At 40.3% G+C, this 26639-nt stretch overlaps 1 protein-coding gene and 1 non-coding gene across 4 annotated transcripts in view; one reads left to right on the top strand and one right to left on the bottom strand.

The window, feature by feature from the left end:
• Window positions 1–26639, top strand: part of LOC103294001 (cytochrome P450 7B1) — a 158289-nt gene that overhangs the window by 55014 nt on the left and 76636 nt on the right. The window contains exon 1 of one of the 3 annotated variants that reach the window (XM_054708578.1): window positions 18327–18345. The exons of the other annotated variants lie outside the window; for them this stretch is intronic. The gene's annotated coding sequence lies outside the window, so the exon portion shown is untranslated. Of the gene's footprint in view, window positions 1–18326; window positions 18346–26639 lie in introns of those variants that run through there. 3 annotated transcript variants of the gene reach the window in all.
• MIR9279A-2 (microRNA mir-9279a-2) lies at window positions 3437–3501 on the bottom strand (the record flags this gene model as incomplete). The annotated part of the gene is given in 1 exon segment (NR_130572.2): window positions 3437–3501. It is a non-coding gene; the product is annotated as a microRNA mir-9279a-2 (primary transcript).

Below are 26639 nucleotides of genomic sequence, written 5' to 3'. Positions count from 1 at the left end.
GAGTTGTACAAAATGAAAGTCTTCTGTAGGCAGAAGGAGGTTATACTAGGAAACAGCTGAGGGCACCTTTCTCTTGGGGACAGCAGGGGTCTCTCAGGCTGATCTGGTAATGTCAGATTGTCATGGCTGAAACTGTAATTAAATTAGGTATTAGGTCTTGGTTTAGTGATATGGGGCTTAGCACAAGTGACTCCTTTTGGGGCCTCTTGCCTTGTTTTTAACATAAGTAAGCATCAAGTATTTTCCTATAGTTTGTCATTTGTGATTACATGTGACTTTGTAATATGTTAGGCTGTTTTATTTTAAAGAATAGATTTTTTTAAAGAAAAGGGTTTTATTTAGATATTTAAATTTTAATAAATTTTTGCATAAAGAAAAATCTATTTGAGAGTAACTTACACATAGATTAAATTAAGAGTATAATGGAGAGGCTTTTAGCAAACTCTGTTAAAAATTTTTGCTGAAAAATTATAACACTTCCATTACACAGAGACCGTTATGCTAGTTCTTAATTATGCTAAAATTTAAATCATATCCACATATAGTTTTATAATTACATAATTTAAAGGGATATCTTTATCATAAGAGATCTATATTTTTTTAACTAGTATGTCTTTTAAAATATGCACATGACGTACATTTTGGCCTCAGACAAAGAAGTCTGAATTAAAATTATTTAATGACATGAAACCGGTTTTAAAGAGCTTAATTTCCTTTTGATAGCATGTGTGTACAACCACTGTGTGGATGTTTTTGCATTGCTTCGAACATTAACATTTTCTCTGAATATTCTGTGTATGTAAGTAACCATGATTGTGGTTCATTTCACTTAATGGTCATTCATATAAAATTAAAGCTTTGAGAATATTATTATTTGCTTCAGCTACTATCAGTTATATTACTCTTTTATAGGATGGCTTATATTTTAACATAACAGAGATTTTTCTCAGTCTCTTGACTTTTTCATTTTGTGTTGTTGTTTTCACTGAAAAGAGCTCATAATAAGTTCAAGGTGAAGTTTTCAGGCTCAAAGCTGTAAGGCAGTTTTCATGTAAACAATTGGCAACAACCATCTTTGACATCATCCTTTTATTCATTCATCTTTGCATTCTGTTGCCTAAATGACCTTACCTGTGTGTTTTTAAAAATCACTATTTCTAATGAGCACATTAAAAAATCCTTAGGTATTCAATGCTTTTCTGCAAATACATGTAAAGTGGGTGTATTGTGCCTTGGATTAAAGGCCAGTAAGGCAGACAAAAAGGACACCATTGCAAATTAAACCATAAAGGTCTGAAGTATTATTAAGAGGTTCACAGATACTATGTTCCAATCAGGCTCAATAAGGGATGAATTCCTATTATGTTTCTTCCAAAAAGACATGGGAAGGGACTCAAAGTTAAAGTCATCAAATAAAAAGCTCTTAGGCCAAGAGCACATGAATGTATAACTGGGTAATAGGTCTTTCATCTTTGAAATAAAAACAGTTCAGTTCAATTGGAACTGAAGTTTCCCCCTTTGAGAAAGTTTATTTTAATGAGTTTCCATTTTATGCGTGGGCTGCTCTTTAATCCAGGCTGTTCCATTGAAGTCTTACCCAATAAAGACGCAAGACAGATTGTCCAAGCTTGCGGCTATTGTTAGGGGTTGATGAAGTGTATGGGCCCTTATGGTTGATAACAGAAGTAGATGGTCAAAGCCAATAAATAAAACTTTAACTCTGATTGTTGGGTGCTTTATGCTGAAAAGGGTTCCATTAGCATGGATCTTTGGTTTTGAAGGACTTGTGAACCCAAAGGCAGCTTGTAGCTCTGTCACACAAACTAAGTCACTTAGACAAGCAACAATCTGTCCTAGCTAATCAGCTCAGTTTGGCTTTTAAAATTCTAGACTTCTTTTTAGAAATCAATACAGTTAATATCTTAACAGACAATCAACAATTTGTGTATCTGCTGCATATAGTTCATCACAATTGTGGTTTAAAGCGAGATAGTTTGGGCTTTATTTTGTGGGGTCTTAAGATCGATTTTAGAATGAACAATATAGTATATGTTAAGTAGATGATATTTGAATATGTGAGGGGAGGAGGATATTTTTTGGACAAAGGTAGTCACAGAACCATCTCAAGTGTCAGAAATGTTGGTTGCCCATCCAAGTAACATTCATGTGCTCTCTACAAATTTGTATTCTTCTAAAATCCAATTTTTGAGTGATGGATATGGTCAGTTGTATATTCATAGTTGTCTTAAAACCTACCATAACCATTTGCCACAAGTTTAAGTTCTTTAAAAATATGCCCCAGTGACCTCAAAATTACACAGCACTAACTTAGTACTTTATTATTTTTTTATTTTTTATTTATTTTTATTTTTTAATTTCTTTATTGATTAAGGTGTCACATATTTGTCCTCATCCCCCCATTCCCCTCCCACACCCCTCCCCACGGATGCCCCAACCCCCTGTTGAACTTAACCATTGGATAGGCTCATATGCATGCACACAAGTCCTTTGGTTGATCTCTCCCCCCTCCCCCCACCCTCCCCTATCCTCCCTCTGAGGCCCGATAGTCCAATCGATGCCTCCTTGTTTCTGGTTCTGTTCTTGTTCCTCAGTCTATGTTGTTCATCATTTCCCCTAGATGAGCGAGATCATGTGTCACTAGAGATATACTTATAAGAACTGAATGTGAGACGAGCAATAATAGTTATGCTGACAGGCAAATGAATCAGTCTGTAGTGAGTTTCTTTCTGGACCAACAGCTCTTTTGAGACCCAATTTCAATGTCCACCGGTTCCTTATGTGTACATGTCAGCACTGACCCCTCAGCTCTGGATGGTGGACAAATGGTGGTAACGGAGGTCCGACTCCCTCTGGTTTGGTCTCGGCCGGACCCAGGGACACGGCTTCACCCAGACCCAGGGGGCGCGTGGCCTCACCCGGGCCCGGGACCCAGCCTCACCCGGATCCAGGAGCACACGGCCTCACCCGGACCCAGGCTCCGGCTTCACCCGTACCCAGGGGCGCAAGGCCTCACCCGGACCCAGGGGCACATGGCCTCACCCGGGCCCAGGGACCCAGCCTCATCCAGGTCTAGGGGCGCGTGGCCTCACCCAGACCTAGGGGCACGTGGCCTCACCCGGGTCCAGGGGCGCAAGGCCTCACCCGGACCCAGGGGCGCGTGGCCTCTCCCGGGCCCAGGGACCAAACCTCACCCGGGTCCAGGGTCGCGTGGCCTCACCCGGACCCAGGGGTGTGTGGCCTCTCCCAGACCCAGGGGCGCGTGGCCTCACCCGTACCTAGGTGCGCGAGGCCTCACCTGGATCCAGGGACACATGGCCTCACCCGGACCCGGGGGTGCGTGGCCTCTCCCAGACCTAGGGGCGCGTGGCCTCACCCGGACCTAGGTGCGCGAGGCCTCACCCGGACCCGGGACCCAGCCTCACCCGGATCCAGGGGCGCGTGGCCTCACCTGGACCCGGGGGCGCGTGGCCTCTCCCAGACCCAGGGGCGCGTGGCCTCACCCGGGCCCAGGGACCCAGCCTCACCCGGGTCCAGGGGCGCGTGGCCTCACCCGGACCCAGGGATGCGTGGCCTCTCCCAGACCCAGGGGCGCGTGGCCTCACCCGGACCTAGGTGCGCGAGGCCTCACCCGGATCCAGGGACACATGGCCTCACCCGGACCTAGGGGCGCGTAACTTAGTACTTTAGAAACCACTGCATCTCATGAGTATTTAAATCACGATTATTGTAGCACAATAGATGGGACCTTGATGGCCTTGAAGGAGTAACCCCGCCATCACTGTCTTGACACTGGAATGCAAGTTAGACCCTTGAGGGAAGTCTATCTCATATTCACCTTTGCAGTTACCCTGAGGAAAATCTAACTCTGATATTTTTGAGTCAGGGATACAGATGTCTGCCTTTATACCACATCCTGCATCTGCCATCCTATAAGGAACCTCACATGCCTTACTCTACCCCAGAAGCTACACACACACACACACACACACACACACACGCACACGCACACACACGCACACGCACACGCACACGCCAAACAACCACCATCAGCTAACTTCAGACCTAGAGATAACTAATGGATGCATTCTGGAAAAATAGAAGCAGGATCCTAGAATTGTGGCAGAAGGAGATATTCTTTTCTCTTCTATATATTTTGTAGTAAAATCTTTATATTTTGTAGTAGAGTGACTAACAAGGATAATAATGAGAGAATGGGGAAATGAAAGAAGGTGGGTTAGGAAGCCTAATGAGGAAAGGGCAGCATAAATGTTGTTTGATAATTTATGTAAATTATCCAATGGGTATCCTTTTATGTCCCTTTTCCCCTTTGAAGAATACAGTCTATAGTTTATAACCATGTTCACAGTTAGTGATCCCATCTCTTCCTAATACAATAATTTACAGTTATTTCATAGTCTCAGTATATTTCAGTGGTGTCAGACGTTTTAAGAAATAGCAAACATTTTTCAGATTTTTTTCTTTCAGAAAGGACAATTTAATTATTATATGCCCATTGTTTTTTTCTTGAAAGAATAATATAAATTCTAATTTCTACCAAATTTCAAGGTAGACACGTTGGAGAGAAACAGAGATGCTTCCAGAATTCTAGCCTGTAATTCCTTGGTTGGAGGCCTTGGGAGCCATCAGGGTCTCAGGTCTTTTACTGAAGTCCCCTATTACCTCCTTCCTAAATTTGATTTTTTTTAAAAAAATGTTTTTATTGGTTTTAGAGAGAAAGGAAGGGAGAGGGATAGAGATAGAAACATCAATTGGCTGCCTCCTTCACACCCCCTATTGGAGAGTCTCCTTCACACCCCCTACTGGAGATCGAACCCGAAACCCGGGCATTGTGCCCTGACCCAGAATCAAACCAGGACCTCTTTGTTCATGGGTTAATGCTCAACCACTGAGCAACACTAGATTTGATTTTTTTTTTTAATGATTTGAGTTCCCAAACAAGGAGCATGGACAGCTTTATTCATACATAGGAAGAAAAGATTCTATATCTTTCTATAAGACAATCTTTTTCTGCACCATTAGATTACATATTTGTTTTAAATATGATTAAATGTTGAATTTATCCTGTGATTTTTGTAGCCTTTAAAAATCTCATTATTATTGTATGCAGCTATTTATCCTGAGAGTAGAGTGACGGGGACATCAGTTTTCATATGGTATGTGACACAGAACCAGAAATGGGACGCTGTCGTGTCTAGATCAGTCCATCACTGAGGAATGGCCTTAGACTTCCTGATCAGTTCTGACAAGTCACTGACAGTTTGCAGGAGAAGCACATATGTGACAAAGGACAAGCAGAGGTTACATGTGTCAGCAAGAACCCTCTGATTCTGGCTACAAGGAGTCTAGTTATTGACAACTCTGGTATTTGGATGTGCTTGGTTTTCTTTTTAAATGTGGCTTCAGAAAATCCCAGGTGCGCATTCTTCCAGATACACACAGTTGTTTACTGTTGATTTAGTCAGTGGCTAAATGGCAGGTCACACTGATTTGAATGCTAATATGTTCTTGGTCTTTTTGCCACTTTGTTTATGAATTTGCACATACTTAATTGACATAATTCTGGATCCTGGGCGATAAGGAGTAAATTGATATTATGTGAAGAACCACAATTGAACTGAATTGTTTTTAAAATAATGTTTAGCATAAAAATGTGCACCTCTAACTTAAGTTTTAGTATGTTAACGTCTGTTCTTGGCACAGATGGCACACAGGCCGGATGGTACAGTGGTTAGGGGCTTGTCAGATCTCCTGGGTTTGAGACCTGGATTCACATAAGAGTTCAGATACATTGAGCACACTGCCTAATATTTCTGGGAATCAGTGTTTTTATCTGCTTATATAAGTGCTTGCAATTATTATTGAATTGTGTTGAATTTTTATATAGCTAATAAGCAATTTCTATATATTATAAATGATAGTGATAGCATAATATAAAAGGAAGGGATCTGTGACTTTATAATTTTGATAAGATTTGGAAAAATTTGGGCCATTATTCCTTGAAAATATTTTTGCCTTCCCTTCTCTCTTCTCTCCTTCTGGAATTCCAATTACTGCTTTATATTGTCCCACAGGTCATTCCAACTCTTTAGTTTCTTTTTAAATCTTTTATCTGTTTTTACTTCCTTTAGGATAGTTTCTATTGCTATTTCTCCAAGCTGACTGATCTTTTCTTGTACAGTATCTAATCCAATCTGCTGTTGGTCTTATTCAGCGTAATTTTATTTGATATTTTATTTTCCATCTCTAAAATTTGTTTTGTATATCTTCCATTCTTTTAATTCATGTTTTCTTGAAAAAATGAAGCATGTTTATATTTACCATTTTAACACTCTTGTCTGGTAATGCTTTCTCCTTCATTTTTGTGGGCCTTTTAAATTGATTTTTTTCGTATATTTTCCTGCTTCTTTGCATGCTTGATAGCTTCTATTGCATGCTGGACATTGATGATTTTATTTTGGGGTACTGAATTTTATATTTTTTTATTAATAGTGTTGGACTTTGTTCTGGCATCCAGTTAAGCTTCTTGGTATCAGTGTAATTAATTTGAAAGTAGCTTTTAAACTTCATAAGGTTGGATCCCCAAACATATCATTGGACAAGTCTCACACAATTCACTGACAATTTTTATTTGCTGGTACTACTTATTAATTAGTTCACTAATCAACTCTATTCATCCAACTAATATTTTATTGAATTTCTCTGATATAATAGAGTAAAGATGAGTAAAAATCCTCAAGGAGCTAATAGTTACAAGATCAATATAGACATAAAATATTTTCAGTCAGTGATATGCACTGATAACATTATATGCAAAGGACTGTAGAATCTGCTGGTGCATACTTTCACATATATAATGGACGGTCAAGCAAAGTGTCCTCTCTTACACTGAATTTTCTTTTCTCTCTTGACTTCACAATGTTTTAAAATTTTTTATTATGGTAAATATATGTCATGAGGAGGAAAGATATCTATTTTTATAAACATTCAGGCATTTATTCAACAAATATATCTTGATTAGCTGTAATGTGCCGGTTCACAGCTGGAGCTACAACAATGAACAAAACAAAGCCCTTTCAAAATGCAAATTCAAAAGGCACAATCAAGCGGTGGTAATACATACCATATTACAAAATTATGACTCTGTATTTATCTTCCTGCTCTTAAAGTGGCATGATGATCCTAGCATTGAATTAATGGCAGAAAAATTGCCCTTGGGCAGGCCAGCTTATTTCCTGTTCCGAGCTCCAGATTATAAGTGCTTCTGAAAAAAGCCAGTTCCAGAGAAGTGTTTAAAAGGATTGCTGATGTATTTGTATTTTTGTCTGTGAGAGTGCTATTTTTGTAGATATAAGTTGGATTTCCTTTTTTTTTTAGAGTTTTAGGATATGAATTTCAAGAAGATTCTTAATTGCAAAAGGGAAGTCAGACTAGGAGCAACTACTACAAATGCTACTGCTGCTGCTGCTCCTTATGATTTCCTGACTTGTCAACATCTGCCCGTGCCCTGTGAAGTCCTTTACGTAATCTCTTTTCATCCTCAAAAGAATCCTGTGAGGTGTAGGATCATAATAGTACAGAAGAGAAAAGTGAGGATGGCCGTAAAATTATTTTTAAGTATTCATGAAAATGAGACATAGCCACCAAGACAAAAATAATTTTAAACCTGCATTACTGAAAGGGCTATAATAAGACTATTAGCGCATGCTACATTGCACATTGTAAATTGCAATTAGCATTGTTGATTTGATGACTGAGTAGATGGTTTTCTGAGCAAGCCTTGTTTGGAAGATTCAAATCAAATTCTACATTATTTTCTGGAGGAAGGCATATTATAAGAATATTTGGAATTTAAAGTAACCCTCACAAGAGTGCCTTCTTAGTATCTTTGCCTTACCGAATGGCAAATGTCCCACTTAGCTAGCTTTCCAAAGAACTGACTAAATGTTGAGTCGGAAACAAGGTTAGAACGGTCAGTGGAGGTGTACATGGGGATCCTTTTCTGCAGACCTTGGCCTCCTTCTCTAAGGCAAGGCTCCTTTCCGAGAGTGACAGATGACAAGATCACCCCTCACCCTCTTTTAGTGCCACCGTGTGCCCCTTTCTAGAGAGTTATGGTAACTGGCCACCCTGCATTGACTGGTTCCAGAGCAGTAGGGCCACTGGCCTGAAGAGACACCAGTAGGTTGACTGTGCAGCTGTGACATCACTTGCACTCATCTATGAAGTATTTAAAGATAGAGCATTGGTGCATGGTGGTTCTGCTGTTCAAGAAGTCATAGCAGATCTCTTACATCTTTTATACGAATATAGTATATACATTTATATAAACATATGAGAAATTGATATAAGTGAAAACATGTGTTATCTGTATTTCACAAAGTGATCCCTCCCCTCAATGCCCACCAAACACTCATGTATATCTCTCTCTTTTTAGATATATTTTTGTAGTGAGTTATAAAAAATGGCCTCATCTCATTTCCTATGTACATTGACCAACAACCCTTCTTCAGAAGTCCAGAGTTTATGATTGGTCAGACTACAAGTTTACTTTGGACACTGGATTTTAAGTCTTTAGGAAAACAAGTTAGAATCCAAGAAAATAAATTGAGTTAACAAATGTTAATGTTATCCTGAAATGGTGTTTTTTTTACTAGTACAACTTGGAAATAACTGACTATCCAATAGAGCCCTGCCATCTTAGTGACTGGGGGACTTTTCATTTAAAATGACAATTGAATTTCATTCCCAGAGATTAACTTCCGATTGCAAGTTACCTTTGCAGTAGAGTTTATTGAGTTTTAAACAGGTACGGTCTGATTGCGTTTGTGAGATCTCTGTTCACTCAAAAGAGAGGAAGAGGTTACTCTTTAGTACCAAATAAACACAACTCAGTTTACATTTTTGCTAGAAAAGAACTTTTACCTGGGGATGACATCAGAAAGCTGACTGACTAGTCAGTCATTGGGAGAGTGCGGCTTTGATGCAGACAAACATATTGAAATAGGTAATAGGCTCTGGAATTTGGGAAATAATGTTGGCTTGGATATTCATTTTGTTGGTCTCAGGAATCCTCAAAACTAAATGGAAATGCACTCCATTAAGGCTGAAAGTATCCTCTTAGTAGGGCTCTCAGACTTTCATTTTCTCTCTTGAAGGCTTGTTTGGCATACTAATGTGTTATTGTTTAAAACTGAATCAGTCAGGGTTTCTAATACATTCTGATTTTGTGAGCTACTAGATGGCATTAAGTAGATGGATTGCTCAGTTCTGTTTTTGATGGTGATCTAAATAACCTTCTTTTAAGAAACACTTTTTCTTATTATAACCTTTGCTCTTATTTCTAGAGGGCTTAATAAGTACCAATGGAACATTACTATTATTGTGATTCAAAGAGGTAAGACACATGTGCAATGTGAATAGCTGAGACAGGGGCAACCCAGGTCTTCCTTGTAAGCCTGTTCATGGCAGTGATGCTGGACGGCCTCTCTGTTAAGCAACATCTTTGTTTATGGGGTTATTTTAATATTTTAATAGGGGATAAAATGGACCCAATTTGATCCTATTGACAAGAATAGTAGAGCTGTTATTTATGACAAGAACTAATTTCTATTATTCTGAGGCAACCAAGATTTCATGTTGCACCTTGCTTATCAGAAACCAAACAAGTGAAGGAAGCTTTCATAATTGCTAAACTTTTGACAATGATTTCTATTCCATTAGAATTAGGATCTTAATAACCAAAGTTAGGAAAATGAGAAGTTACATACCTAACAATTTCTCAGTTAGTATATGGGAATAATGATTGTTTGGAGAATAACTATCTTCCTAGCTTGAGTATAAAAGAGTTCCTAAATTAAGATATTTTCCCCTTATACTCATTATTAGCATGTTTTACTCATTTGCACTCTAAAATTTCTTTCAGTTAGGGTTAAGTTTACAGCTAAAGAGGGTATATGCCTTTTTTCAAAGACAATCCTACTAAATATATTTTCAGAGAGAAATGTTATATGCATGTAATCTATTAGAATTTAAATAGAGGAGTTCTTAGTTCTGTTTTCTTTTTCTAGAAATGTATCTTCAAGTAGATATTTAACATAAAAGTAGTTTTATATAACTAAATTTAAGGCTGACTTTAGACTTTCTGGGTTACAATAACCTGTTGGAGTTCAGAAGACACACATATATATACACACCATGGTGTTAAATGCTCCAAATAGCAAAGTAACTTATTCTTGAAATTTATTGTTCTTGCTGAATCACTGTATTAACTTGATACTTTCTAGCATTTTCAGTACAATTATTAAAACAGTTATAGTGGCTCTAAAGGAATGTAATTGGGGAAGAAAGATGGCCTGTACTGGATGAAATTCTTAATTAATCTTTCACTGTTAAATTGTTCAAAATTAATCAAGTATATTGCCTATAAGAAGGCAACTACACTTTACATATCTCAGTATTATCATCATCACCAAGCCATATATTAAAAGTTAATTTCTGATTTAAAAGTGTGCTTTAACTGTGCAAAACCATCAATCCTAAATAATTCTATTACCCCCCAAAATTGTATAACACCAGAGAACATGATAGAGTACTTTGTGCTTAACATTTTAATTGTGTGTGTGTGTGTGTGTGTGTGTGTGTGTGTGTGTGTGTGTGAGCTTTGCAGCATCAAATTAGGACATATATTTTTATAAAATAACTAATCTATTTTGGAGAATACCATTCGTTCACTCATTGATTCATTCATTTATTCAACACATATTCATTGAAAAAAAGTTAGGTGTTAGGTATTGAGAATAATGCCTGTGAAATGCATTAGCAATTTTCTGGTGCATAAGGAGACAATAAACAACTTGAATTCTAATCATGTTGGTTGATAAATGTCCTTGGGGCTATTTGAGAAAATCATAGAAAGGTGATTCCTCCCCCGCCCCACACCCCCCCCCACATTGTTTTGATTTATGTACACTACACTCTCCCCTGGTTCTCAGTATTTTTACCACCCTAACACACCAGAGTGACAAGACACAACCCATCAGACACACTTGGTCCCTAGGACAGTGCTTCTCAGCAGGAGGGAGGTGGTCACTTGTCCCTTTGCTGGAGCTGGAGATGAGTGAAAGGCTCCCTGGGATCTCTGCCCCATTCCTAGGTTGAGAGTCACCAGTAAATGTGATTGAGCTAAATTGCTGAGCAGACCACAGAGATAAATGTCTGAATACATCCAATGCAAGGTCCATGTGGTCCTTCCATAGTCAGTAGGACTAGCAGCTAAGTTTAGTTGACCCCCCCTGCCCCCCGTTAAATCAGCTATTTCTGATTTAATAAATTAACTAGATGTTTTTGTGTCACACAGATGTAATCTATATCCACATAAATATATTATTTGACTGGATAGTTTGTTAAGGTGTGATTGTAATTAAGACCATTTTAAGATAAATGTGAATGGATGTACCTCAAAGCCAGAATAGTATGAAATGTTGCCTCTCATTGAATGCAAGAGTCAAGAGTCAAGTCTAAGATGCTTTAATGCTGGAATTCTCTTGATCTTACCAACGGTACCAACAGCTGCCACCTGGATGGCAGAGACTGTAAGAAGCTATTCCAAAGATGTGTAAGATGTGAAAAATGCGTTATTCTTAGAATAAAGAAATAGATAATACCTTTCCCTAAAAATGTTCTATGTTCTGATATATACTATATTCTTAAGCCTACATGTAAAACACACACACACACACACACACACACACACACACACACACACATATATATATCCTATCTAATAAAAGAGTAATATGCAAATTGACTGCCACTCCAACACACAAGATGACTACCCCTATGTGGTCAAAGATCCTGCCCCCATGTGGACACAAGATGGCTGCCACAAGATGGCCAGCAGGGGAGGGCAGTTGGGAGGGACCAGACCTGCAAGGGAGGGCAGTTGTGGGCGATCAGGCCAGCAGGGGAGGGCAGTTGGGAGGGACCAGAGCTGCAAGGGAGGGAAGTTGGGGGCAATCAAGCTTGCAGGGGAGGGCAGATAAGGGTGACCAGGCTGGCAGAGGAGGGAAGTTGGGGGCGACTGGGCCTGCAGCGAAGGGCAATTTGGGGGGACCCAGGCCTGCAAGGGAGGGCAGTTGGGGAGGACCAGGCCTGCAGGGGAGAGCAGTTGGGGGGGACCACGCTTCAGAGGAGGGTAGTTAGGGGTGACTAGGCCTGCAGGGGAGAACAGTTGTGGGGGATCCAGGCCCGCAAGGGAAGGCAGTTGTGGGAGACCCAGGCCTGCAGGGGAGAGCAGTTAGGGGCAAACAGGCTGGCAGGGGAGCAGTTAGGCATCAATCAGTCTGGCAGGGGAGTGGTTAGGGGGTGATCAGGCTGGCAGGCAGAAGCAGTTAGGGGCAGTCAGGAAGGCAAGCAGGTGAGCAGTTGGGAGCCAGCAGTCCTGGATTGTGAGAGGGATGTCTGACTGCCCGTTTAGGCCCGATCCTACCAGGTAGAATCGGGCCTAAACGGGCAGTCGGACATCCCTCGAGGGGTCCCAGATTGGAGAGGGTGCAGGCTGGGCTGAGGGACACCGTCCCCCCCCCCCCCGTGCACGCATTTCGTGCACCTGGCCTCTAGTGTGTGTGTGTGTGTGTGTGTGTGTGTGTGTGTGTGGTATATATCAAGAAAGACTTAAGTTACTCTGGTAAGGAGTGTAATATGTATCCAATGGCAAGCTTGCTGTGATTATTAAGATCTATCCGTGGAACTCACAGACATTATTCAACCAACAGATATGCCTTTTGATAGGGTATCCTGAAATACCAGGTCTGATTAAATGACTCAAAATTGGGTAAAAATCTTTTCTATTGAACTAGCCATAAAATTCAGTGGCGTGATGCATGAGTAGAATGGACAAGCTACTCAATGTCATGATCTGAGGAGCTAAAATATAAGTTTTTTTAAAAAAAGTCTTCATGTTTAGGATTACCTCAGCCTTGCCTTTTCTTTAAAATAGTAGTGCTTCTCTGAGAGTTAATATGTTGTATCCCTAACAACTTAGTATGAGTTAGCTTTTTTATTGCTTTCTCCCCTGACTAGGAATATAAAAAGAAAAGTTCAGAAAACCAAAGGGTAACACAAGAAAAACTTGAGTTATTTCTCTGGTTTGCCTCATCTCCTATTAGGACTTCATTCATTACTTACAATAGTAGTGTTAGAAAACCACTTGGAGAAGCCAGCAAACAAAAAGTTAAAGAAAGAAGATGAGGTCCTTCCATAGATAATGTCACTCCTGTAATTTGAAACGGGGTATTGGACCATCCATTAAAATACTTCTTTAACAAGGTGGATTATTGCATTCATTGTTAGTTCAGTCTACTCTAACGTTTCCCAAATACGCATTTTTGCTGTAAACACAGGAGGACAACATTAAAACAATCATACGTGGCAGTGTGCTTTCTCAATATTCATATGTTCGCTTCCTTTCTGAGTGATAGAGCTCGTAGACAAGCAGCTGTTTGTTTTTAAAAAAATATGTTTTTATTGATTTCAGAGAGGAAGAGAGAAGGAAGAGAGAGAGAGAAACATCAATGATGAGAGGGAATCATTGATTGGCTGCCTCCTTGCATGCCCCCTACTGGGGCACCAAGCTCACATGTACCTTGGACCGGAATTGAACCTGGGACCCTTGAGTCCACAGGCCAATGCTCTATACACTGAGCCAAACCGGCTAGGGCCAAGCAGCTGTTTTTATTATGTGGTTTGGGATATGCTGCTTTCTCTTGTTCTCCCTATGAACCATGGGGGTTCCTTATGCTTCGTCCTTGAGACGGGGGTTTTTCCTGATGGCCTAGCTGCTACTTAGATTTTCTTTTGTGTGGTCTTAAATACAATTGAGAGGCGTCACCAAATTGCATTTGCATTAAAGGGAAAAAAAAATAAGCATGCAAGAGTCGAAGAGTTTTATAAGAACAGTGGAGTATCATGATGCGGGAGATTATTCTGTGCTTCTGCTACCTAATTAAGCAATTCATGCAAATCCAGATAATTTGTCTCAGAAACTATATGGTTGCTTTTCTCCTATCAAATAGGGATTATTTTTACTTTGTCCAAAAAAAAAAAAATGCGTCCTTACCTTATATTTTGGAACAGAGTAGACACATTTAAAAAGACAGACTTTCGTATTGTTGAAAGCAAGGGGAGACAAAGCTCCCGACCCTTTCCTCAGCCCCTTACAGCCCGTCTCCAACACGGTGACATTGGTGCAGACAGGGTTTGTCACCCATAAATTTACAGCTTATTCCAGTCTCTTCATAAATGAACTGAATTTTTTGAAAGAAAAAAATATATATATAGGTGTATAAAATACCCAGTTACAGGTTGTGTTCTATTTAGCCCTTGATTGAAACGGATTGCTCCTCAGTATCTTTTAGCTATGAAAATTATAATATGGAACAGAGATTAGAATGAAATTATCATGGCTGGAAGGCATTTACTCAGTGGTGGCAGCCACATAAACCTGGGTCCTGAGAATGATGATAATACATTAGGTTCTGCATGCCCGATATTATTGCCGTACATTATGTATGTTTCATTTATACTATTTCGCACACACCAGCAACGCTGACAGATAGGTAATTACTCTCTGCGCCAATGAGCAGTTATCAGCACCACCGCTGTTTATTGCTGGAATGAAGTGCGTTTGTCAGTCAAGGTCACTTGTTTGTGTGTCCTCTTTAATAGTTCCTTCACAGTTGTTGAACTTTGCACGCCGTTCTTATTGCAGGGTTCCCAGAGGTTACTTTACTGCATAATGCGTTTCTTGTGTTATCGGAGTCCCTTGTATTTATCACTTTAATTGATAAACAACTAAGTTGCAGGAAGCAGAACTAAGGATGTGAAAGAACATATTTTGCGAGTCAGCTGATCCCGCTAGGTATTCAGTAATGAATGACCTCAAGAAGATGGATTCAGCACAGACCCTCTTAGCTGCTGCCACCCCGCCAGCCCGGGCTAGGGAAATTTCATTTAATAATGTTAACCTAAATTTCAGCCACTGATGGGCACGGACACAATTTCATAAGTACTAATAGACTTATTTGGACCCCCTAGAAGTATTTTTCTTTGTTCGCGTCTCGTGCAGTGCAGAGGTTATTTTCACGCTTGCTATTTCCATACTTACATAACGAGCTAAATCCATTTGGGTTGACTTTAAACCAGTCATGTTTATTTCTTTTTTAGATATGTACCATTAAGCCTCCCCTTCCCATAAAAAAAAGTGTCATCCGTCTAATGCTGGTTATCATTGTTGTGTTAAAGCACCTGTCTTGTTCCAAAATGAACATTGCATGGGGCATGTTTGAGAGTAAAAATAAATTCAGTGCCGTTGTGTCTATCCTGCGAGGCCCGTAATTTCATCTGTTGTGAAATAAAGAAAATGGTTGATCCTTTTATTTTTGTTTGTTAGCCACAGTGCTTTATTAGAAACTGGAATAACCTCTAGGATGTCATAATTTTTCCAGTCAAGATAACTGGAGCTATTTCCTTAAGCCTGTGATCAGCTTGAGTTTGTGTGTTGGGAGATTTATCCTTCCGTTGCTTATTACCACAGAATCAGTTAAAAAGGATTTATGGTAGTGCACGTTATGTGTGTGTCTGGAATTTCTGTGTACTTAACTTCTCTTCCCTGCCTTTCTCTCTTTTCCCTGTGTTCACATTATTATCAAATAGAGAGAATATCTGTACCTACTATGAAAGGCAAATTTTATTCAAGCCTTTAAGCAGAATCACATTCATTCATTAAACCAATGATTCTTTTATTTGGGAAAGTGTATCAGCACGTGGTACAATCACCACCCTGTGTACAAGGGACTGGAGTTCCCCATCGGTGCAAAAGTTTGCGATTTTCATTATTAAGGGATTAAACTCTGGCAAAAGGTGCCTGGTGACCATGAATGTTTCAGTTAACTTGATTATATCCATAAAGAAAGAATTTAATTCCATAGCAGCCACTGGGTCGTATGCCTGTCAGTGCGGTTCCAACGCGTTCCAGGTTTGATCTCGTCCTGGGAGGGACTGGCATTGCCGTCTGGGTGAGGCGTGGAGGGAGAAGTGATGAGCGATTCGACTCACCCGTGCACCCAGTTAACACCGTGCCTCGACGTTTTTCCAAACGCTTCCTCTTCTTAGTTCTTAGTTACCCGAGTGCTACAAAGAAAGGGTTTTGATCTCATGTAGATAGCATAGCATTAATTACCCTGACACTAATTAAACTGCATCAAACAAATACCACTGTGTTCCTCAGGGGGACAACAGAAGGCAGTTTAAAATAATTACTGGAGCTTCATGCATGTGTGATGTTTTCATTACTCTTAGGACACGAGCAAAAGAGATTCGCTATCATTAAAATAGCCACCCGTTAGTGGTCGCAGCAACCACAAAAAGGTGGTGAAAATTTCCTTGGATGTTGATGTCTGAATAGTAGTGGCTCCCGTGCCCGAGAATGGTAACTTTTCCTTAAGAATCGCCAGTCTGTGAAGCAGGAACAGGTGTGCCAGTTCACATTCTGGTATGATTATGTATTAGCTTATGTTTGTCAGACCATTTCATTAACCACCCACTGCTATCACATATACATATACTTTGTTCTTTCTGAACCATGAAATGAAATGCATATATCTTCACTAATGCTTGCTATCAATGTAAATGAGAAAAATAAGCTTATTACCAATCACGGCTGCTGTGGAGCCCACACCTCTGTACACTTACAGGTAATAAACATCTTTTTGTAAGTAGGCCACAAGATATATTGAGTTCTTCCTATAATGAGAAATGGAGATCTTGTTCTAATTTTGCCTTAATGGATGGTACTTCCCAGACACGTTTAGGCACAATGCCATGGCACTGGTTTGAAGCAGGCTTCTACTCTCAAAACTGGAAGTGGTCATTATGTTTGAGATCTGTTGTCACTCTGGAGGTAAGCAAGCCTTTCTGGTCACAGAGAATGGATTTTTTCGCAACTCGATGAGTGCATCGAGTTCATTAGCTGCTGTTATGGAGATTGTAGATGGTCTCTGTAAGGGCAGCTTTTAGAAGGGACTGATGTAAAAATTGCTAGATCATAGCTAAGTGAAGTAGTGTAAATGATCAACAGAATCCTGGGTAGTTACAGTGAGTGTGGAATTATACATTTGATTCCTGGTTCAGGTGTATGTGAGCCTGTTCATGCATGTGTGCCTGTGAGTGTGTGTCCACATGTATGTACACATGTGTCCCTGTACATGTGTGCATGAGTATGTGTGGAGAATTATATGTATTTTCCCTCTTGTCTGCTCTGTATATACGCACATTGCCCAGTCGATGACCTTTTCATCACAAGGTCACTTATCCTGTTTATTTCAGTGACATATGAGCAGTGGGAATCAAGTTGCCTGGGTTCTAGCACCAGGTGCCAGCCATCCTTCCTGAAAGGTGTTGGGAATTAAAATGGGAGAGGGGTCACTTCCAGATTTATGCAACTCATATTTCACCCGGTGAATGGCCCTCTGAATGTGATTATGGAGTGGTTCTGCGTATGCAGTACTTTATTTTTTTACTTTTCTCTGAAAGCAATTATTTTAAGGGAAGTATGTATTATGAGGCTTTTCCAATGATTTTTGTTTTATTAAAGTAATACCAGATATCTTAGGAACCTTGTTTAGGAAAATAATACTGAATTAAGTGTTTTATAATTGTCACACTAAGCAAAATAAATAAATAAATGAATAAATAAATAAATAAAGGATCAAAACTGATTGTAGAAGAATAAAATTTAATCTAGTTGTAGAAATTTGGTGGGTCCAGAAAATTGGCAAAAAAAATACTTTTGTTCCTCTATAGCCAGATGGTTTGTCCTATTTTAAGCCGATAGTATCTCCATACATCTCTCTTGAATGTTATTGGTTTTAGCTGTAATACAGTGTCTACTATTAGAATTTTCCTTCTTCCTGCATGATCTAAAGTATATGTTCGGAACATTTGGATCATCATACTGTACACCAAAAAATGTTTTATTACACTTAGCTCATATTCAAAAAGGTATTTATATAATTTTAAAAAACATCTTAAAATGAACAGTTCTTTTGACATGATGATGACAGAAGTCACTTTGATGTAGTTTAGAGTCATGAATTTTCTATCTGTTCCATTTTTCCTGGGGCTCCATCGACTCAGACAGCCTGATCTGTCATTTTGCAACTCTTGGTGACGGCCTTGACAGAGAGAGGTTTTGACAAGTGCTGGACATCAGCAGCAATGCAGAATAAGCCGTGGATATTTCTCCAGGTAAAGTGACAAAATGTCTAAAAGCGTCAGAAGAGCCGTGTGGTCTTCAATCGTATCTAATATAAATAAAGCAAGCCGCTGTTTACAGTCCGTGTTTCAGCACTGTATGGTGGCAAGGATTTAAAATTCTGTCAGAATGGAAGATTAGAGATAACCTGCCTTATTTATGAGTGTTTACAATCATAAGAACATTTGGGTCACTAGAAAAGAAGTTTTAAAATTCCTATTGAGTGAATGAATGATGGCACTATGAATGAATGAATGAATGAATGAATGAGTGAATGCATAATGTGATAGGAGTCTTTCAAACCGTGACATGTCGTTACAAATTCTTTTTGTGTCTGCAGTACCGATTTGAGTAATTCTGCTTGATTAAAAAATACTTCCTCTTCCTTCAGTGTTGTGGATTCAGGGTTCAATGCAGAACTTTCACTGGGCACTAATTAGGCTTGTTGACAGGGCATTAACTTTTCAGACATGCCAGAGTCTTTCTCAGCTATATCCTCTATTGATGGCGGTGGAAGGAATGTAAACATCGTCCTGCATATTGAATATGCTGTTCTTTTTATATAATTATTTTGTGTCTGTATTCACTCAAGAAACAGCTGTTGAAAGTTCAGTGGGATGCAAAATGGCACAGCCCGAAGATGTTCTCGCTCACGCAGCTGACTCGGTTCTGATGTGATACCTACTGGCAGGCTTGTGTGGTGACTTCACCTTCTTTGACAGCCGTCAGCACTGCTGACCAGTGGTCTCAGGTTTTGCAGCAATGGGAAAGAGTAGGAAAGGATCCCGTAGTTTAGCGTTTCCCCCCTGCTGCTGGATCTACAGCTTCTGCCAACAGCCATCTAAATCAACACCGTGCCAGTGTGCTCTGCAGACCAAAGGTCACCCCAACATCTGGCCCCACTGTTGGCTTCTTTCAGGATTGTCACTGGGCAGCATCTGCTTATAGATTCTTTCTCAACCTCTCTTTGATCTCTCTGACAGTAAAAAGAAGCTTCTATCACCCATCATGTGTTAGGATTAAAAAAAAAAAAAAAACAACCCACACATTCAAAAGCATGGGACATTGGAAAACTGGTGGGATTTTGTATATTTTCTGCTGCTTTGATTTTTTTTATTAAGCTGGGCATGTTGTTTGACATAGGAACATGGAGTGAAGTGGTTCTACTCTTGATTTCCAAAAATATTGTCACAATCAATAAGTCTAACGTGTAAAGACAGCTCATCTAAGGGAGCCCTGTCTTGTCTCTCTTGGTCAGTCTTTAAAGAATAAAGGGTGAACAGTGCAAAGAGTGAATAGTGAAAAATAAAGGTTTTGTGCATGTTTTGTTTTGTATGAGCTCGGAAGAATCACTGTTGGTTCCTACTGCCCGCTTTTCTGACATTTCTATCCGTGGTTCAGATCTCGTGCGTTTTTTCATCCACCAGCTTGGAATATAGGGGACAGTTGGGGGATGCTGCCTAACCTCTGGGTAAGTATTGGGGAATGGAGTCGATGTTCTCCCACCTGAAAACGGAAGCCCAACAGAGTGTCTGCCCCCGGCAGTCGGTGGTGAGGTAGCACGCTGTTTATACACGCTGCAGATCTCCTGCACAAAGCACTCACGGAAGCATCCCCATCACCTTTAGCTCGGTTCCTGCTCTGATGTCTCCAGTTTTTAGTTCACATTCAGCAAACATGTATTGAATGCCTACTCTGCACCTGGCGTTATCCTAAGTGCTGGGCATGCAGAAGTGCACAAGACAGAGACGTCCCTGGATTGATAAGGAAGGGGGTGGGGGCTTAGAAATTTTCATGTCATGGAAAATCTCAATGATATACGTGTGTTTGGCCCTTCCTGAGAATTGGCAACCCATTACTATATCTGTATGTGAATATAATTATGATAGATCACAGCGATGATTATAATAAGATTTTAATTCCAGTCCAAATCAAATGCCACACTCTCAGGAGGAAGCTATAATGCACTATCCATCATGCATCACTGCCACTCAATATGCATTTGTGGAGAGAATTTGTGATTTTCCTCTATTTTCATTCAGTCTCCAAAAAAAAAAAAAATTGGCTATTTCCCTTCATCTTTCAGGAAACCAAAGCAATACATAAAATCTGGGGTTTTACTTTGTCTAAGTAAAACAAGACTTTGTTTTTAAAGCATTTACCCCAATTTCAAAGCACTTTTACTGGTTTGGCATCATTTGTTTTTCACAAAATCCCAGAGATTGAGAAGACAAAGTTTAACTTGTGTAAGTTTGTACTAATGAGGAGAGAGCATGAGGGCCGGAATCTGCATATATTATTGTTATCATTAATGTCTCATTTTCATTCCATTAAAGAGCTCCTTTAGGAGCGTGTTCTGTCAGTTTATGAATGCCTCTGAAAGTGTTTTAATAATCGATAAAATGTTTAAAAAATGAGATCTCTAAAGGAATGAGACTTTTTCATGGGGGAATTAGTCTAAATACTTCACAGTCACAATTCAGTGCTAAGGTGCAAACTTAGGGAGGAACATGACAAGATGAGGACTATTTCTCCCAGTCACGTGGAGTTCAAAAGGCCCGAGTCAGGGGAGCCGATTCCAGGTCCCTCCTCTGCTGGCCGGTTCAGTGACCAGCAGTGAGTCATTGGAGTTCTCTGGTTCCCAGGTTTTTATATTTTATCTGTAAAACAGGGTCTCAGGATTAGATGGCAAAAAGATAATCATCTTATCAGATGTTTTGCTTTATTTGGCAGTTTATAGAATTTACACATATATTATCTCTTTTAACCAGACCTTTTAGTTCTCATATTTTAGGAATTGATCATTTCACTTTAAAGGATACTCATCTGTTAGGTTCGATAAAGCCTTTGTGGCAAGCTTCAGATCATAAGGATTCTCTTTAATGACTGGTGATACCTGTCTGTGGAAATCCTGTCACCCAAATGTTAAGCACTAGTGTTGGTAAAGAATTATCATGGTTCTTTTAAGAAATTTGGTAACAATTCTTTGTTCTGAACGTTTACTGTTACACATTCAGGATGCTGTAGTAGTGTCTAATCAATTACAAGAATTATTACTAAATATAACATTTACTATATACACTGAAAGAATTTGCATATTTTTGGTGTATATATAGTTACCTCATTTGAAGTACTCCCAAAAGGAAAACATATAAAAATTTTTTTCTTTTAAAAATAGATGGATCACAAACATAACCTTTTTTTGTTAACAAACCTGTGGATTTACATATATTATTTTGGCCACTAGAGGGAGTCTGCATTGTCACAAATGCCTGAGAAACCAAGGAGAACAGGAAATAGACTGTTGGAGTGTTGATAACACATCCATTGTCTGCCCATGAAATTACATGCCTACAAACTATCATGGTAATCAAACTTAATTTTATTAGGTCTATTATCCCCCCCACCCCAAACAAAAAGGATTTATCCATCATATTTTATTTTGTTCTTTTTTTTTTTAAAGTACAACTTTCAAAAGATAACTTAAAATGCTTCCTCCAAAATGACAGAGACTTAACAATCTAAAAGAACATGAGGGGTTCAAGAAAATATATTAGTGATAACCTGATCACTGATTTTCTTAAGTTAATTTCAGCACTGGTGAAAGAAGTGATCCGAAAATGAAAATCTTCTCTTGCTCCCTCCGGTCCTCCCCACATAGGCAGCAGCTGCGCTGGCTGTTTTCATCCTGACCTACTGATATACATCACCCCTAACCTGCAGGGACCTCCTTCTAGGGTGAGAGGGTAATTGTGTCTCATGTCCGGTCAGTCCTTAGCCCCTCTTCTGAGACCGCCGAACAAGTGGCTTTGCGTGTCTATGTTCGCAGAACCAGTTTACAAATGAGGAGCTGAACTGAAACCACCTGCTCATCCCACCCCACCTCCCAAAAAGCAGAGGGAAGGCAGGCACAGCCATTCCTTTCTCCACATGGCTGGTTTTACTCGGCAGCATTACTGAAAGAGTTCAAGTTTAAAATGTCCTGTTGTCAATAGGGCATCTTGGGTTTGGCTTAAATATCTTACCTTACACATGATTGACATCTGACTTCACCCATTTCTGCATTGTTTGCTTCTCATTACCCAGGTGTGCAAAAGTTAGCCAGAGGACCACAACACAATGGATAATTGAAATGTACGTGGTCACTACAGATACATATAGGGAGGGACAAAAGGAGGTTTATAGTTGTTCATATGGCAAATAACACAGTCTATACACTGAGTGGCCAGATTATTATGATCTCTGAACGCATAATAATCTGGCCACTCAGTGTATATCCTATATAATAAAAGGCTAATATGCAAATTGTCCCCTTGACCAGGAGTTCCACCAGCAGGCAGGCCGGCCAACCACCCATGTCCCCTCCCCCTGGCCAGGCTGGCTTGACCCCACCCATGCACGAATTCATGCACCTGGCCTATAATATGTGTGTGTATATGTGTGTGTGTGTGTGTGTGTATGTATATATATATATATATATATATATATATATATATACACACACACTGAGTGTCCAGATTATTATGCATTCAGAGATCATAATAATCTGGCCATTCAGTGTATATATAAATAGAGTTAACATGCAAATTAGGCCAGGACGCCATAACGGGTCACGACCAGACAGGAGGAGGTTGCGTGCGCAGGTGAGACCTGGAGCGGAGATGGAGACAGAGACAGGGGGGCCTGCCCCAGCTGGAGCAGGCACAGGCAGGGAAAGCAGGGAGGACCTGGGACAGAAGTCAGGCGTGGGTCCCGGCCGCCTGTGGCACCAGTCTGGCCTGACTCCTGTGGCGGCCCGGAGCAACCCATCACCAGGAGGTGCATGGAGCACCTCTCGGCCCAGCGCACTGCGGGGTGCCTCCTTACACGGCGGAGGCGGGTCGCCTCCTCGCGCGATTTCAATCACACACTGGGCCTCTAGTAATTAATAAATAATAATACAAGAATAAATAGTTTCACATACTCAGAGCTTTAAACCTACTTTTGCCCTCACCATGTATTTATATATTTTTAGTTATTTTTTTTAATCAATTTTATTTTGTATTGGTTTCAAGTGTATAGTTTAGTGGTTAGACTACCATATACGTTACATAGTGTTCCCCTTGATATTTCCAGTACACAACTGGCACCATGCATAGTTATTGCAATATTATTGACTATACTAGAGGCCCGGTACACGAAATTCGTGCAAGGGGGAGGCGGTGTCCCTCAGCCCAGCCTGCATCCTCTCCAATCTGGGGCCCCTCGAGGGATGTCCGACTGCCCGTTTAGGCCCGATCCTTGGATCCCTCTCACAATTCAAGACTGCTGGCTCCCAACTGCTTGCTTGCCTGCCTTCCTGATTTCCCCTAAACGCTTCTGCCTGCCAGCCTGATCACCCCCTAACCACTCCCCTGCCAGCCTGATTGATGCCTAACCACTCCCTGCCAGCCTGATTGCCCCTAACTGCCCTCCCCTGCTGGCCTGGTCACCCCTAACTGCCCTCCCCTTCAGGCCTGGTCCCCCCCAACTGCCCTCCCCTGCAGGCCTGGTCCCCTCCAACTGCCCTTCACTGCAGGCCTGGTCACCCCCAACTTCCCTCCTCTGCCGGCCTGGTCACCTCTAACTGCCCTCCCCTGCAGGCTTGATCACCCCCAACTGCCCTGGTCCCTCCCAACAGCCCATCTTGTGGTGGCCATCTTGTGTCCACATGGGGGCAGCCATCTTGTGTGTTGGAGTGATGGTCAATTTGCATATTACTCTTTTATTAGATAGGATTTCCTATGCTTTTCTTACTTCCCCGTGGCTATTTTGTAACTATCAACTTGTGCTTCTCAATCCCTTCACTTCTTTCACCCAGCCCCCCAACACCCCTCCCCTCTGGCAACCTCTGTGTCTATGAGTCTGTTTCAATTTTGTTTGTTCATTTATTTTGTTCTTTAGATTACACATATAAGTGAAACCATATTATATTTGTCTTTCTCTGACTAACTTATTTCACTTAGCATAATACCCTCTTGGTTCATCCCTACTGTAACAAATGGTAAGATTTCATCATTTTTATGGCCAAGTAATTTTCCGTTGTATATATGTACCACAGCTTTTTTATCCACTTGTCTATTGATGGGCACTTGGGTTGCTTTCATATCTTGCCTATTGTAAATAATGCTGCAATGGGGTACATATACTCTTTCAAATTAGTGTTCTGGATTTCTTCACATAAATCCCCAGAAGTGGAATCACTGGGCCATAAGACAGATCCATTTTTAACTTTTTTAAGGAAACTCCATACTGCTTTCCCTGTCTTTATTGGCTGCACCAAACAGATATGTATTTATATTTACCTTTTGTCCTCTCATTGAGATTATCTTTGATATTCTAGAAAATCTTTATATCCCTCCCAAATAACACCTGACTCAGAAGGCTTGGTGGAGTTGCCTAGCAGAGTACGTCTCAGACTATCTGTGTCAATGGACCAGTCCTTTTATTCCTTTTCCAATTTGTTGTGGATCAATACTTGTGCAAAATACAATAAAAATAAATGATGAGAAAAGTGAAATAAAAAGCATTTGAAATACTACCTCGTTTTTAAATATTATATTCAGCAACATAATACTTCTCTGTGAAATTGCTGGAAGAGTTTCTGAACACTTCCTTTCATTTTCTGGGCTTCTTTGCAGTCCAGCATGGACCCAGTCCACAGGCTGCCGTGGTGTTGCTGTGGCCTCGTGGCATTCTCAGTTTTCATCAAAGTTCCATACCTTCCTAACGATCCAACCAGAGAATAGGTGGCATTGCTTTTCAGATTAATACATGCGGAACAGCAACTATATCAGAACTCCTTATTCTCCTTTATCTGCACCAAGGGAGGAGTTGGAAGGTTCTGCTTCTGAGCTGAGTATAGGGTAGGGATAAATATAAAAAGAGCTGAATTAAAAAATAAAAAGCAGAGTTGATGATAGTGCCAGTTTAATGAAAATAAGGTTCCAAATGTTTGACCCTGAGCATATAATTAATGTTTGTTGAAGATGATATTTTCTAATCACCTCATACTACAAAAGGTTCAAAATTAAATTATTTTTGTCTTAGGAGTTTGGGGCAGGAATGAAGCAATTAAAGTGGGGCTCCATGTTCATGAAATATTCAATAGTTAAAGAATCTGGAGAGCTCAGTAAAATAATCGACTGAACACATTGCCTTATTTTTTTCTTTCTTTTTAGTTGCCCTTTTGAAATGGAGCTGATGGTAATTTTGTCTCCCAAGCCTCAATACACATTGAGGATAGATTAACTAAACAAACATACTGGTCTGTGAATCAAGAGACCTAGTCATCATCTTGTCATATTTAACTAGCCATCTGGCCTTCAGCAAATCACTTTAGACCTCAGTTTTCTCTTCTTAAAATGGGAAGACTACCCCCTTTCTCTTTCTCAGGGAGCACAAGGTCGATTAGCCAGTGGGCTTTGAAAACCATCAGGCATGTTATAAACAGGGGTGGGGAACGAATGGCTGGCCTGTGGGCCGTATAAAGCCCGCAAAGTCATTTGGTCTGGCCCTGCCAAGGCTTTAGGAGTGAGTTAATTAAATGTTTGACCAAATATAGCAGGCTAATTTTTTTTTAAATCTTTATTGTTGAAAGCAGGCTAATTTTTAAGTTGATAATTTTGTATGGCTGGAGAATGATGTTATAAATATCCAAATGGCCCTTGGCAGAAAAAAAGTTTCCCCACCCCTATTATAGACACTTGCATGTGTAACTATGTAAATGTATATATGTGTGTGTGTGTGTGGCATTATTCTTTATTTTTCTTAATCAAACATTTATCTTCCTGAACTCTCTTGAAATATACATTCTAAATTCATTGTTAACCCACCCAATGTATATGTTACGGTCTTTTCTCACTCCAGCCCCAGTCTACCCATAACTTTAAGAGTATAATGGTTTTTATTCTTGTTTTTAAAGAGGAATCTTTTAAATAATGTTTCTAAGGTTTAGCATTACTTGCCCATTGATGCTAAGCATTGCTGTGGTACTGAGCTTGCAGGTCTGGATAAAAGGGAGTCCTGCCATCAAATGCTCAGTGTCCCCCACCCCCACCTCACCACACACACACACACACACACACACACACACACACACGTGCACATACATGCCCAAGCCCTTGACACTCAGCTGTCTCCCTGTAGCCACAGTCAGGCCTCTGACCTCGGATTTCTGCATGACAATACTTGATCCTCCTGGTTATGCTCCATGAACGGTCATAATGTGGAGAACAGTGATTGCATGACTGCACAAGGTCATTACCCT

This window comes from Eptesicus fuscus, chromosome 19 (assembly GCF_027574615.1).
Source record: "Eptesicus fuscus isolate TK198812 chromosome 19, DD_ASM_mEF_20220401, whole genome shotgun sequence".
Taxonomy (NCBI): Eukaryota; Metazoa; Chordata; class Mammalia; order Chiroptera; family Vespertilionidae; genus Eptesicus; species Eptesicus fuscus.
The sequence above is the reverse complement of the archived record's forward strand: the minus strand, read 5'-3'. Positions and strand labels throughout refer to the sequence as shown.